Genomic DNA, 15,195 nt, shown 5'->3' with positions numbered 1-15,195 from the left:
AATACTATGGAAGGAGAAGGCAGTATGAAAATTATAAATAAAAAATAACAACCCTCAAGTGCTAATTACGGTGATACCATTCAGAGAATTAATCAAAGAAGAATATGAGTCCAGCATAAGATAAAGATGGAAAGGATGAAAGACGAGTTTGAAAATTGAGAAAATGTAGTAAGGTATGTGTGGGTATCTGAATTTTGTGTGTGTGTCATATGCACACACGCACAACTCCCACGATGCACACACACAAAGCACACACATGTATATGCTGGAGTAACCAAAGAAGAAAATAGAGACAGTGAGACCTAGGTGATACTGTTTAGGACGTAGGCATGGGCAAAGATTTCATAACAAAGATGCCAAAAGCAATTGCAACAAAAGCAAAAGTTGACAAATGGCACCTAATTAAACCAAAGAGCTTCTGCACAGCAAAAGAAACTATCAACAGAGTAATGGACAACCTATAGAATGAGAGAAAATTTTTGCAAACAATGCACGTAATAAAGGTCCGATATTCAACATCTATTAGGTTGGTGCAAATATGATTGTAATTTTTGCCATTAGAAGTAATTACTTTTTTAAAAAAAACACAACTACTTTTGCACCAACCTAATACAAAGAACTTAAACAAATTTAAAAGAAAAAGAAACCCATTTTAAAAGTGGGCCACAGACACGAACAGATAGTTTTCAGAAGAAAACACGTATGACATGCAGCCAACAGTCACATGAAAAGTTCAAGATCACCGATTATTAGAGAAATGCAAATCAAAACCACAGTGAGATACCACCTCACACTAGTCAGAATGGTTGTTATTAAAAAGTCAAAAAATAACAGATGCTGATGGGTTTGCAGAAAAAAAAGGAACACTTATCCACTGTTCGAAGGGGCAACCATTGTGAAAGACGGAGTGGCGATTCCTCAAAGACCTAAAGACAGAAATACCATTCGACCAAGCAATACCATTACTGGGCATATACCCAAAGGAATAGAAATCATCTTACTATAAAGGCACATGCACCTGCATGTTCATTGCAGCATCATTCATGATAGCAAAGACATAGAATCAACCTAAATGCCGATCAATCGTAGACCAAATAAAGAAAATGTGGTACATGTACACCATGGAAAACTATGCAGCCGTTAAAAATAATAATAACAAGATGAGACCACGTCTTTTGCAGAAACATAGATGGAGCTAGAGGCCATCATCCTTAGCAAACTAACACAAGAACAGAAAACCAAATACCGCATATTGTCACTTATGAGTGGGAGCTAAACGATGAGAACACAAGGACACAGGAACAGCACACACTGGGACATACTGGAAGATGAAGAATGGGAGGAGAGAGAGGTTCAAGAAAAATAACTAAAGGGTGATGAAATAATCTGTACCACAATCCCCCATGACACAAGTTCCCCTATGTAACAAACCTGTGCCCCTATGTACCCCTGAACTTAAAATAGAAGTTAAAAAATAGAGAAAATGAAACAGGGTGATATTTGAAGACATAATCAGTTTATTTCAAAAAAATCCTAAAATTAAGGGGGAAACATGAATACTTAACTAAAGGAACATGCAAAGGCTTGAGCAGAAAAAATAAAAATTAACCTATATCTGAATATATGGTAATGAAACAATAAACACTCAAAATGAAACCATTAAAGGCTACTAGACAGAATTGTAACCGAGCACCCATTTAATGTCCTTTCCTTTTCTTTCCTGTTCTGTTCTTAATAACGTAATAACCTTTGCTCCTTTCTTTCCACCAGTCACTCCCTGGCACCCTATTTCTTTTTATCTGATTAGGTGATAGCTTAGGAATTCCAGGGACTCAATCTTGAAAGAAACCAGATGATTATGGATTTCTCCCCATCTGGAAATTAGCTCAAGGCTAGAGTGAATTTACAACCCAGCTGTAATCCAGACTCTGCCAGCCTATTCACCAGGTGGAACAAAAACTTAAGACAGTCCTCAGAGCAAGTCACACAGACCAGCACCTCCTTGACACTCCTGCATGCCCCTCACACCAGGTTTCCCTGTCTACACCTCTACACTCAGCCTGAAATTCGAAATGGTTTATTGCAGGTATGAACCTGGCCATTTCCTCAATTGCCAACTTTTGCCGTTAAAGTCACTCTCCTCTCACTTTTTCATTTGATTTTGTGAGCAGTGCGCAGCTGAGCCTGTGTTCAGTTACAGAATGAGCCTTGGAATTATGATTGGTTATGCTCACAAAAAGAATGAAAATCCATGGATTACTAAAACCACTTTTTCCTAGTCAGGGGTTATATTTATATCACGTTATTTCTAATAAATGGTGAATTTAAAAGGACGTTAATACCTGAAAGTTGACTGTAAATATACTAATTGGCAGCTGGATCTTGGCTTAATTGCAATCATACTGCCGTTTAGTAAAATTCTCTTTGGCTCTTCACCCTGTGCTGAAACCTGAGCGGACCGTGCTGTCTTGTTTAAGCATCATCTGGCAGCTTCTCTAAGCCATGTTCATCATCACTCTCCCTCTGTTTCAATTAAATTTGATCTTTGGCTTGAGCTTGCTGTGGAAGATGAGACAATTCAGTATTTGGATTTAGAAGGAGGAATATTAAAATTTCCTCTAGGGACCACTGCTTATCTGTTTTAGAGTGAAACACCCAATACAAGACTTTATCTGGTCTTTTCCCACAGAACCTCTTTGATACTTAACACAAATGATCTATGGAAAAACCAGATCAGTAAAATATTTTAAAGTGGTTTATGCTGAGCCAGTGAGTCCCCATGGCCTGGGGAACAATCTCAAGAGATCCTGAGAAAATGCGCCCACAGCAGTCAGATTAAAGTTTAGTTTTATATATTTTGGGGAGACAAAAATTACAGGCAGAGACATAAATCAATATAATCAATACATCAAAGGTATGCCTTTGTTTGGCCCAAAAAGGTGGGATATTGAAGCAGGGACTTACAGGTTACAGGGGATTCCGAGATTCTTTAGTTTGCAATTGGTTAAAGAAGTAAAGCTCTGTCTAAAGCTCTGGAGTCAGCAGCAGAAAAGGTTTTAAGATAAGGAAATCTGTGAAGCAACACACTGGCTGGTGTGACCTGCAGGGGTGCGCGACTTAACCCTTCAGGCATGGCCTAGGGTTTATTTATAATCTGGTATTTCACTGTGAGAAAAATTCCATGTTGTTAGTCTTAAGATCGCTATTTTAACATTAATACTGGTCAGTTGTGCCTAAACTCCAAAAGAGAGGAAGTGTAATAAGGTGTGTCCGAGCCCCCTTCCTATCATAGCTGGGGTCCCCTTGGTCAAGACAGGGTACATTTAGTCAGTGGGGGGCTTAGGATCTTACTGTGACTCTCTTCTCACAATTTCTTTCTCCTTCGGCTTCCTTTTGTGTTCCAGCTGCTGCTTCTGTCTCTCTTCACTATTCCCTCTCTGTCTGCATCCCCAGCTCCCCTTCTGGGCCTGCTTCCCCTTTCAGGCCACACATTCTTCCAGGTTGACCTCATCTACTCACTCCCAAGGTATCAACTATTCCCAAATCGGTGTCCCTGGTTCAACTCTTTCTCCTGTGAAGTAGCCCAGAAAGCATGTCAAACCCAACTGACCTAAACAAAACTTGTGGGTACCTTTCCTTCACGTGTTCTTTCTCTTTTCTCTACACAAACTTCCTTTTGGGGAGAGGGCACCAAACTCCCTCTTGGAGTATTAATTGGGTTCCAAGGAGCTCAAGCCAGAGCACGGAATTCGCCTAAAGTGGAGTGGGACGGGAAGCACCCTGGAGGTGCAGCCCTTAGGGAGGACCGAGAGACAGTTCTCAGTCTGCCAGGTCTTCAGGCCTCCTCCAGATGGCCGGAGGGAGCATCTGAACGAAGGCACACACTCAAGAGGACCTCCTGTTCAGAAAGAAGGGGGTTAGTTCCGGAGCAGGTTGGGGAAGAGTGAGGAGAGTCCAAAGGTGTCTTAAATGGCCTTTGAATTTGCTTTCATTGCCAGTGGATGGGTGATACTGAGGAAGATGTTTGGTGAAAACGGTGTAGTCTGAGAGCATTCTCAGATGAGAAACTTCAGAACTGTTACTGACCTTTTCTTTTCTTCAATCTAAATGTCCAGCTCCCTCTCTCCCTTCTCCCCCACCCCACACACACTTTGTCCACTCCCTTCGGGCCCTTCTTGACCATCTGGCCATCATCACCGCTGGCTGTTTAGTTTTCCCCATTCTATTTTTGCCTCTTCTTATTCAGCACTGCGCTGTTTCCAGAGTATTATTTTGTAAATCACTACAGGATCGTGTCAACTCCATGGTTTAATCCTTAGCGGCTCCTGTGAGCCACGTTATCTTGGTGGCACAGTGATGGGGTATCAGAAAGCATGTTATGGAAGTAAGGGTGGCTGGGTAGGTAGAAAGGAGGATGATATCGATATATCTGACCTCCTTACCGTGGCATGTACGAGCCTGCCTTCCCTGCCTTATCGCTCTTGACAATCTCATCTCCTGTCTACCTTCCTCCTCCATGAAGGTCAACCACACAAAAATATTGTTTTCCCCTAAATTTGTCATGCTGCCTCAAAATAAATGTTGAATGACTGAAGATTGTTAACTAAATAGCTGCCTGGGCCGGAAGCCCCATGCCTCTGCTGTGAAAGATTTTTCGCATATAAAAATGTCTCCCCCAGAAAGTCTTCCCAAGAACTGACCTGGCTCATCACGTCAGAACCGTGGGTCCTGCTGTGTGATGCTGGGGCTGAGGGGTAATCCTCACTGCTAGCATGGGACACGTATGTGTTGCGTGTGGTAATCCTCACTACTAGCATGGGACACGTATGTGTTGAGTGTCGTAATCCTCACTGCTAGCATGGGACACGTATGTGTTGCGTGTGGTAATCCTCACTGCTAGCATGGGACACGTATGTGTTGCATGGTAATCCTCACTGCTAGCATGGTACACATATGTGTTGCGTGTGGTAATCCTCACTGCTAGCATGGGACATGTATGTGTTGCGTGTGGTCAGAAGTGGAGAAACACTACTTCTTATTTCAGATGGAGAAATGATTATCATCAGAGGAGCTGTGGTTTCTAACTTCTCTTTGGGGTTTTGTCTGAAGATGTAAGGTTGGAGGCTGTGATGTAGACCAGCTAAAGAAAGAACAGCTTTTCTTTATATGCTTTTGTGTATCTTTCCTGCTCTCTCTCTCTTCTTTCTTCCTTTTTTCTCTGCCTTCCTTCCTTCCTTTTTCTAAGTTCTTACTGTGAAATTAGTAGACTAGAGAAAACACCTTATTCTCATGTTTAAACTCCTGGATATTTCCAGAGAACAGCGCACAGATAGAAACCCTCGAACAGCCCGCAGCTTTGCTCCCCACTTGCATGCTGCCTCTTGGTCATTGGTATGTGGTACCAGTTTTCTAATGTCATTTGTTATTCTCAGCCACAGCCAACCCTCCCACAACCCATGCCTTCTATTGATGCGTAGAATGCAAAGAGGCGAGTGATTTAATTATGTTCTCTTTTGAGAATCTGATTTGGGGAGTGACTTTTATGTGATCCTATAACATGACTATAAAATAAACTTTAGAAATCAGTGGGCTTGGGAGGACCGCATTCTCTCCATCACCAGAAGGGGTGGGTGGGATCAGCAATGATGCAGGTGGCTGGTGGTAGTGTTCCTAGGGCAGAAACAGACACCAAATAGTCCCCAGAGAGGAAATAATCCTTTTTCTCTCTATCCTAAGTTACCATGAACCAGACAGGGAGTTTATACCTTAATAATTAACCTGCTTATTTTCTTCTAACCCATGACCCTCTTCTTAAAAGAAAAGAATCACAGGTTCACCTTCTTTCCATGAGTTCAATCGTCAGGCTCCTGCATCCCAGATGACACGGAGGAGGAGAAGGAGTGGTGCATCCACTGTCCAACTTTGCTACCAGTGAGCATTCACTTACTTCCTCCTCCTTCCACCCTCATTTCTCAAGTCTCCTAGTGAAAGCAATGACTCAGAGGAAGGACAAGTCATCTGTCCATGATGACATGAGCCACGGCTAGCAAATGTCTTACTTTATTCCATAAAGGACAATTCCATATTCCCAAGGGAGTCATGTTTCTAACAACTACCCAGCCAGCACCGCTGTCCTTCCCCAAAATACCTTCTGCCATTCTGTTTTCTGCTTCCCCTGACATCATCCTTCCAGTTTCTTTTGCAGCAAAGCATAAAAGAATGCTTCACCTAATATGCATTGCCTTGTATTTTGCAATGAGAATCTTCCTCCTATCTTTGTGAAACAGAGAAGGCAAAGAAGATGGAATGGTTTATGTACATTTTCCGGGAAAGTCCACACATTTTTAGTGTAAGAAAAGCTGCAGGACATAAAATTCACATCAGAGGGATACTGAGGAACAGAGGGCTTAATGCTTCCTAGTATGCCCTTGTGTGTAGCTATTACGGAGAAACAAGGGTTGTTTAACATAACTTCTCAGAGAGAGAGTCACTGGAACCCAGGACTCATGGAGCAGTTGGTAATGCCGGTGTAATGACCGATAAACAGAGTCCCATTGAGAGCAGTGATAGGAAAAATGCTAATGTAATTGCTTTTTGGAACAGCACCACTAAAGTAAAATCCCGTGTTTTAATTAGGTAATGCTTCCACCTCCAGACTCCAGGAATACAGCCAGATTCTATGCTAAGGTGAAGTATGCAATTCTTTCCAACCAGCTCAGAAAGCATTCGGGTCTCTGTAGCTTCCGCAATTCTCTCCAAGTACATAGGTGACAAAAGAAATGATTCCATCAGCCATTTCTAGTTCTTCTGTTTGTTTTAATACACATTATCTTAGGATTTAATTGACGATATTGAATTTGTACCACTTGGGAATAGATCACTGCAAAACTCCAGCCCTGAAATTTGTAAAGTCATCAAATGCTTAAATATTAGCCTTATTTATTCATCAGAGAAGATTTCATTTCCATATGACTGATATTTGCATTGTCTAATGATGACCAAACGTGTGTCAGACTTTTAATTAAATTTAGTGTTTTGAATTATCCGAAGTACAAACAAGAGGAGAAAGAATAAGAATAAAGAATGTGTAGATCCTGAACATTTCTTTTTCTTTCTTTCTTTTTTTTTTTTTTGAGACGGAGTTTCGCTCTTGTTACCCAGGCTGGAGTGCAATGGCACGATCTTGGCTCACCGCAACCTCCGCCTCCTGGGTTCAGGCAATTCTCCTGCCTCAGCCTCCCGAGTAGCTGGGATTACAGGCACGCGCCACCATGCCCAGCTAATTTTTTATATTTTTAGTAGAGACGGGGTTTCACCATGTTGAGCAGGATGGTCTCGATCTCTCGACCTCGTGATCCACCCGCCTCGGCCTCCCAAAGTGCTGGGATTACAGGCGTGAGCCACCGCCCGGCCGATCCTGAACATTTCCAAATTCCATTTCTGTCAGAGTACATTTGAAGAATTCAGTGGGAGGGGGACAGTGGACACTCCCACAGTTAAAACAAGCTTCACCTGGATCTCTTCTGACACAGGACAGCTCACAAAGCTAGGCTTCCGTTTGCAATCTTTACAGAGACTGTGAACGAGAATCACTCGTAGTCCATGCCTGGCTTGCAAAATCAGGTTAATTAATCGGCACATTTGGCACATTGTCAGTTTCAGGTATTAACAGGTTCCCTTTGAGTGCCTCAGAGCTTGGGACATCATTGCGATCACATGTAGAGCTCAAGTGGCATTTTTATGGTCTAAGAACAAATTTTAAATGTGCATCAAAGGACGGTTTGTGAGCAGTCTCTTTTTTAATCAGTTGAACATTCGTGTTTTTAGTTTAGTTCCATAAAAAAACACAAATCAATCCTGGAAGTGGGTTCTATAAAATCGTGAGCACCGAATCTCAGACCTACATCACTCTGAAATGAAAACAGGGTGAATATAAATCTTCACACACAAAGAGATTTTATAGTGAGTCTTAACTGTGTCCCCCCGTGTGCTTGATGTTATACTGGACATATGTGATTTCAGTCCCTAGAAATCTTTGTGTTTAAATAAGATTACAGCATTTTTATGTTTCATTTTATTTCACTTTTAGATTTCTATTTTTGGGATTTCAGAAAACCCTGAGAGATGAAGGTGACTTGGTAAAACACAAAATCAGCGTTGATTATTAGTCTAAAAGCTATAATCTTTTAATCTTCCCATTTATGTTATTCGAGAATGAGAAACTGCCTATGTGATTGGATGTAGCTATTGCCAGCTAGGCCCACCATCCTTCACTTCCCATCTCCATCTGACTTAAAACAGGATGTAAAGCATAATTGTGTCATCCCACCAATCCACTGGGCACTGGAGCACTCTTGCCCTTAGTCTGACCTGAGAAGAAGAGGCCAATCAATCCTCACTCTGTTCCTGAATTTCAGTGCCACAGCAACCAGAAGGGAAATACTAAGCCCCTTTCCCATTCTGCCCTGTCCACATATTCACACACACTCACACACACTCATGCACTTACACATACCCGCAAACACGTGTGTGCTCACATCTCACTCTCCTGCAAAGCTCTGGAAGCATCAGCTTCTTGATCCAACTTCAAGTTATCTCCTTAATGTGACCTCAGTCAGGCAGGTAAGCTAAGAACACAGAAGTTCAGTTTACTCACCTTCATAATAGGCTTTCTGCAAGGGTTAGACAGGTAATATGCATAAAATGCTCAGCACTGTACCTAGTACATGGTAACTGCACGACAGATGGTAACTGTTCTTAGCAGCTCCCTAGTCATACCCGAGCCTCAGTCGAGGCTGTCACTGGCCCCATCAATGTGCCTTGATTCTGTAATTGGGTTTCTTCATCCAATCTCAAGTTATTTCCTCTTCAAGTATATGCTTGATTCCCCAACTCCAAGATGAGACTCTGTCTTTTCTTGACAGTCTCTGTCTTCCAGATATGCGTCTCCTGTAATCTGCCTGACAACTTGTAAATGTCACCTGCTGCCTCTGTTGGCAGCCTGGGATGATGGGGCAGCTTCCCCAGCACCCATCACCCTCACACAGAGGTGAATTGCTCTGCCCGACGGTCTTACCGCTCTGGGACCAGTCCTGAGCTCTGAGACACAACACCTGCCCCTGATGGTGTAGGCAAAACAGAACTTGCCACCTTTAAGCTTTGTTATTATTTACTGATAAATAAGAATCTAGATGATCCAGATAAGCATAAAAACTTCCAATTGCAATAAACCTCATTGTGTCCAGAGTTTTAAGAATGGGCTACTCATGAATATTCTTTTTTTTACAGTGATTCCATGCAAGCTAACTGTAGGTTTCTAATTTCCTAAGAGTTATAATTCATAAAACATAAAATTAAATCTAAAACTCTATGAAATACAATGTATCCATTTTTAATTACTTAAGAGGTGCTTTGTGACTGTAAGTGACCATTGCTTATTATCACTAACCTATAGATGTAAAATATTTAGCCTGATTGGGCCTAATCTGTACAAATTAGAGGGTGAACCAGGTGTTTCTTCATGTAGCTTTTAGGCCACCTGCTTTAGAATCAGTCTGGCCTCACTTCAGATCCGTTATATCTGAGTTTAATGCTTACATAAAGCATTAAGATAATTAGGGTCACATATTTCAATAAGTCCCTGAAATAATTTTTTGAAAGTATTTATTGCATAATTAACCATCATTGTGGTATGAGAGATACTAAGGAAACACCCACACACACAGACACACATACACACACACACACACACACACAGAGACACACACACAGAGACAGACAGGCGCACACACACACAGAGACAGACAGGCACACACACACAGAGACAGTCAGACACACACACAGAGACAGAGACAGACACACACACATACACACAGAGACACACACAGACAGACACACACACATACACACACACACAGAGACAGACACACACACACACAGAGACAGACACACACACACAGAGACAGACAGACAGACACATACACACAGACACACACACACACACAGACACACACACAGAGACAGACACACACACACAGAGACAGACAGGCACACACACACAGAGACAGACAGACACACACACACAGAGACAGACACACACACAGACACATACACAGAGACAGAGACAGACACACACACATACACACACACACACAGAGATACACACAGACACACACACATACACACACAGAGACAGACACACACACAGAGACAGACAGACAGACACATACACACAGACACACACACACACAGAGACAGACACACACACACAGAGACAGACACACACACAGAGACACACACAGAGACAGACACACACACACAGAGACACACACACACAGATAGACACACACACACAGAGACACACACACAGACACACACAGACACACACACACAGAGACAGACACACACACAGACACATACACAGAGACAGAGACAGACACACACACATACACACACAGAGACACACACAGACACACACACATACACACAGAGACAGACACACACACACACACAGAGACAGACAGACAGACACATACACACAGACACACACACACAGAGACAGACACACACACGCAGAGACACACACACAGAGACAGACACACACACGCAGAGACACACACACACAGACACACACACACACAGAGACACACACACACAGATAGACACATACACACAGAGACACACACACACAGACACACACACACAGACACACACACACAGAGACACACACACACAGATAGACACACACACAGAGACACACACACAGAGACAGACACACACACATAGAGACACACACACACAGACACACACACACAGACACACACACACAGAGACACACACACAGATAGACACACACACAGAGACACACACAGATAGACACACACAGAGACAGACACACACACAGACAGACACACACACAGAGACAGACACACACACACAGACACACACACAGATAGACACACACACACAGAGACACACACAGATAGACACACACACAGAGACACACACACACAGATAGACACACACAGAGACAGACACACACACAGACACACACACACAGACAGACACACACACAGAGACAGACACACACACACAGAAACACACACACAGAGACAGACACACACACAGACACACACACAGACACACACACACAGATAGACACACACACACAGAGACACACACACAGAGACACACACACACAGACACACACACACAGAGACAGACACACACACAGACACATACACACAGAGACACACACACACATTGTGGTCTTGGTTTGTTCTCACCACTCTAACCCTGAGGATCTGCTGGTCCACATGTGTTTTTAAGCCGCTTCACCGTCATTACTCATTAGTCCAATAGAGTAGGGGATACCTGCATGAGTCGTTTAGAAGAAAACACAAAATAATTGAACTGACAAGCCGAGGGACTGATGAAAAGGATGGATGAAAGATGAAGCTGAAGTTTCCAAACGGAGCTTAAACACGGGGACAGGTATTTATGACTGTGATCTAAAAAGCTGGAGAAGAATACAGCATCACGTCTATTGTGAATCTGTAACGTGTTCTCTCGCAATAGTTACACGAAATGTGTAAGTTGGTCAGCTGGAAATATAAATAGGAGGCCAACACATCTGAAGAATGCGAACTTCATCTTAGAACCTTAAAATGTGACCTATTCAATCTTTCCCCATGGAAACTTCCAGCGGTCCGGCTCTGACTCTCTCATGTGCTTCCAACTTCCTTTTCTGCTGAAACCTTAGCAGTCATGTCATGACAAGCAGCTGAGGGTTACAAGGTACAGGGAAAGAAATTCATGATGGATTTCATCATCACGCCCAGGACAGCTCCAGCCAGGAGCCCAGCAGACTCACCCATCAGGACAAGGACTGTGGCTTTCTGATATGAAGATGAGAGCAACTAAATTGAGCTGCCCTTCTGTACTGCGTTGCCCTCTGCGACATTATGATAAAACGAGCATGGAACTTCTGCGCATGTAGAAAGCTTATAAGTTACTTTTCGTGGCATAAAACGTTGAGGCATGTAGCCAGACCCAGAGCAGTGGCTGCAGTGGCTGGGGAGCTAAACACACTTTTTTGTTTTTTGGAGACGGAGTCTTGCTCTGTAGCCCACGCTGAAGTGCAGTGGCATGATCTCGGCTCACTGCAACCTCCACCTTCTGGGTCCTGGTTCAAGCAATTCTCCTGCCTCAGCCTCCTGAGTAGCTGGGATTACAGGCAGATGCCACCATGCCCAGCTCATGTCTGTATTTTTACACTTGGCATAGTGTTAGGATACTGAGGTGAGTGGGCCTTTGGTCCCTGCTGATTCTGGGTCAGCTGTGTTACCACAATATGGATTGTGGTAGCTGGTGGCAGCTGTGCTGCTCGGATGGGCTCCAGTGCAAATCTAGGCAGTGGCAAATGGGTCCCCTGCAAGCACGGAAAAGGCACTGAAGCATGAATGCTTCATTTGTGGGACAAGGGAGCAGATAGTGTCTCCTCTCCCGCCTCTGAGATGGAAAAGTTGGCCTCTATCACGACTCACCCCTCCCTCCATCACCAAGTGCAGGTGAGCAGGTGGTTGGCATGAGGGCCAGGTGACCACACCCCGGTTGAGTGGCCGTGGCAGCCATACGGACTGGGTGGAACGATGCAGGTGAAATACCGAAAACTGAGTAAATGGCAGTTGAATACTGCTTTGGTGCCAGTCATCCAGGAGGCGGTATGCGGCAGGCTGTGTTTGACCTGGATACTTGGGAACCGGATGATGAAGGTTTCACCTCCCACAGGACGGATCTCATTTTGGGAGATCAACCCCAAGCGCCTGTGAATCCCTGGCTGGCTGTCTTCACCCTGTACAAATGTCACTGCACACATGAAGTGACCACTGCCCTGACGGCTCTCGGGGAAGCAGAAGGCCATCAACGGGATCCAGGGATCCATGCTGTAAAGAAGGGGAAAGTGCCCTGCCTGCAGGGGGCGCCCCATGGGAAAAAAGGGGACCTCGATGAGGGACACGCTCATAGATGTGGATGGATCCGATTTGGGCCAGGGTTGACCGAGAGAAAATTGATAAGCAGCGCAATGAAGTACTCTTAACTTTGTGGAGACAGTTGTCTCAGGAACAGAAATCCAGAAAATGCCCAAGGGGGAGAAGGACATTGCCATGTGACCCGGTCCCACTTGGGTGCTTCAGCTCAAAGACTACTTGCTGCAGCCAGGTGGAAATGCAGAGTCTTTTCTGTTTGATTAGGGAATTGACCGAAGTGTCCAGCCCGGGGGGACATGAGATGACTGGAGGCCACATCTGTAGCTGGCAGTCCACTGATACCAATGTACAGTGGGTGCTGCTGCTGGTGGATACTGGCACAGATTGTAGCCTCGTTTATGGGAATCTGGATATGTTTCCAGGAAAACCTGCCTACATGGACAGTTATAGAGGCTGGTCAGTGAAAGTGAAACCTGTATCTCTGTGCCTCGGCGTTAGATGCTTGGCTCCCCATTTATATGCTGTGTCTGTCTCTCCCATACTGGGGAATTCAGACTCCGAGTACGTGTGGTGAAGCTGGGGCTGCGTGGACATATGCATTAGCAGCCTCAGGTCCTGCCGTGACCTGACCATTTGCCAGGTGGGCGTATGGCGGTAACTGAGACAATTAAAAAGCTGAATAAAGTGCAGACGGTGCATGGCACCCACAGCCCCTACGGTTCTCCACTGTGGCCAGTTAGAAAGCCTGATGGAACTGTGTGGATGATGGTTGACTATCAGGAACTGAATAACCTCCCTTTGTGTGCAGCTGTACTGTCAATCACGGGTTTGATGGATCATTTGATGATGGAACTGGGATAACACCACTATGTAGTGGGCTTGGCCAATGCATTTTTCTCCACTGACATTGCTCCAGAGAGCCAGGAACAGTTTGCCTTCACTTGGGACAGGTGACAATGGACATTTACAGTGTTGCCGTAGGGCTATGTGCATAGCCCCACCATATGTCATGGTCTCACTGCCATGGATTTAGCCACCTAGTAATGTCCGGAAGGGGTCTGCCTATTCAATTATATTGATGATATTATGTTAACCTCTGATTATCTTGCAGATGTAGAAGTGATGGTACATTCTTGAGGCAACATTTGGCAGCATGCGGTTGGGCTGGCAACCAATAGAAGATCCAAGGGCCTGGATTATCTGCGAAATTATTGGGAGTTATCTGGTCAGGTAAGACAAAGGCCATCCCAGAAGCTAGCGCTGACAAAATTCAGGCATATCCCCAGCCCACCACACCACCACGGCGAAGCAGCTGCAAACTTTCGTGGGTCTCCTGGGGTACCGGTGGGCCTTTGTGCCGCATTTAGCCCAAATGATAAAGCCATTGTATCCGTTAACAAAGAAGGGAGCTACATGGGATTGGGATGATGCAGCTGAGACCACTTTCCTGGCAGCCAAGCGGGTACTGCAGCAGGAACAAGCCCTACGGACAGTTGACCAGGGGCACCCACTTGAGCTGGATGTGCGTCTGACCACAGATGTGCATCTGTACACAGAGCACTTGAGGAGGCCAGCAGGCTTTTGGTCTGGGATATAGAAGAGAGCTGAGCTTCAGTATTCTTTGATGGAAAACAGCTAACGGCTGTCAATGCCACCCTTCAGGTTTGTGAGAGTGTGATAGGATGGGCCACGGTCAGTGTGCAGTAGCAGTCTGGGTGCATTCGTGGGTCATGACCCTCTGGACTGGGATGGCACCGACATCTACTTTAGCAAAACGGGGCACCTACTTAGAGCAGTGGAGTCCTCTGAGTACAAGCCCCTTAGCAGCAGAACTGCAAGAGGTCTTGGGACCTGCAGTCCTAATGCAAGAGAAGGCCATGGGGTCTGATGCACCCCGAGACCCCGAGCCATCACTGTTTAAGGAACAGTGTCCCCCCATTGCCAGTGAGGCATGGTACACAGATGAGTCTAGCTGAGGTGCTGCTACTGCCTGGTTGGCTGTTGCAGTTCAACCTAGTACTGAAACCATATGGTTTGAAACTGGATGTGGGCAAAGTAGCCAATAGGCTGAACTTAAAGCAGTGCGGATGGTGATTACCAGGAAGACACCTATGGTAATCTGCACTGATAGCTGGGCAGTCTATCAAGGCTTCACCTCATGGTTAACTACTTGGAAAATACAGAATTGGCTAGTCAGCCACCAACT

General features: G+C 44.6%; 1 long non-coding RNA gene across 1 annotated transcript in view; it reads left to right on the top strand.

Annotated features, from left to right (window-relative positions):
- The window catches only part of LOC144578022 (uncharacterized), a 277,148-nt gene extending 262,515 nt beyond the window's left edge, over positions 1 to 14,633 (top strand). The window contains exon 4 of the long non-coding RNA XR_013522967.1: positions 14,101 to 14,633. This is a non-coding gene — a long non-coding RNA (uncharacterized LOC144578022). The remainder of the gene's footprint in view (positions 1 to 14,100) is intronic.
- The last annotated feature ends 562 nt before the right edge of the window (positions 14,634 to 15,195 follow it).

The sequence above is a fragment of the Callithrix jacchus genome, chromosome 10 (genome assembly GCF_049354715.1).
Source record: "Callithrix jacchus isolate 240 chromosome 10, calJac240_pri, whole genome shotgun sequence".
NCBI classification, from domain to species: domain Eukaryota; kingdom Metazoa; phylum Chordata; class Mammalia; order Primates; family Cebidae; genus Callithrix; species Callithrix jacchus.
Note: the sequence above shows the minus strand (reverse complement) of the source record. Positions and strands in the feature narration are given on the sequence as shown.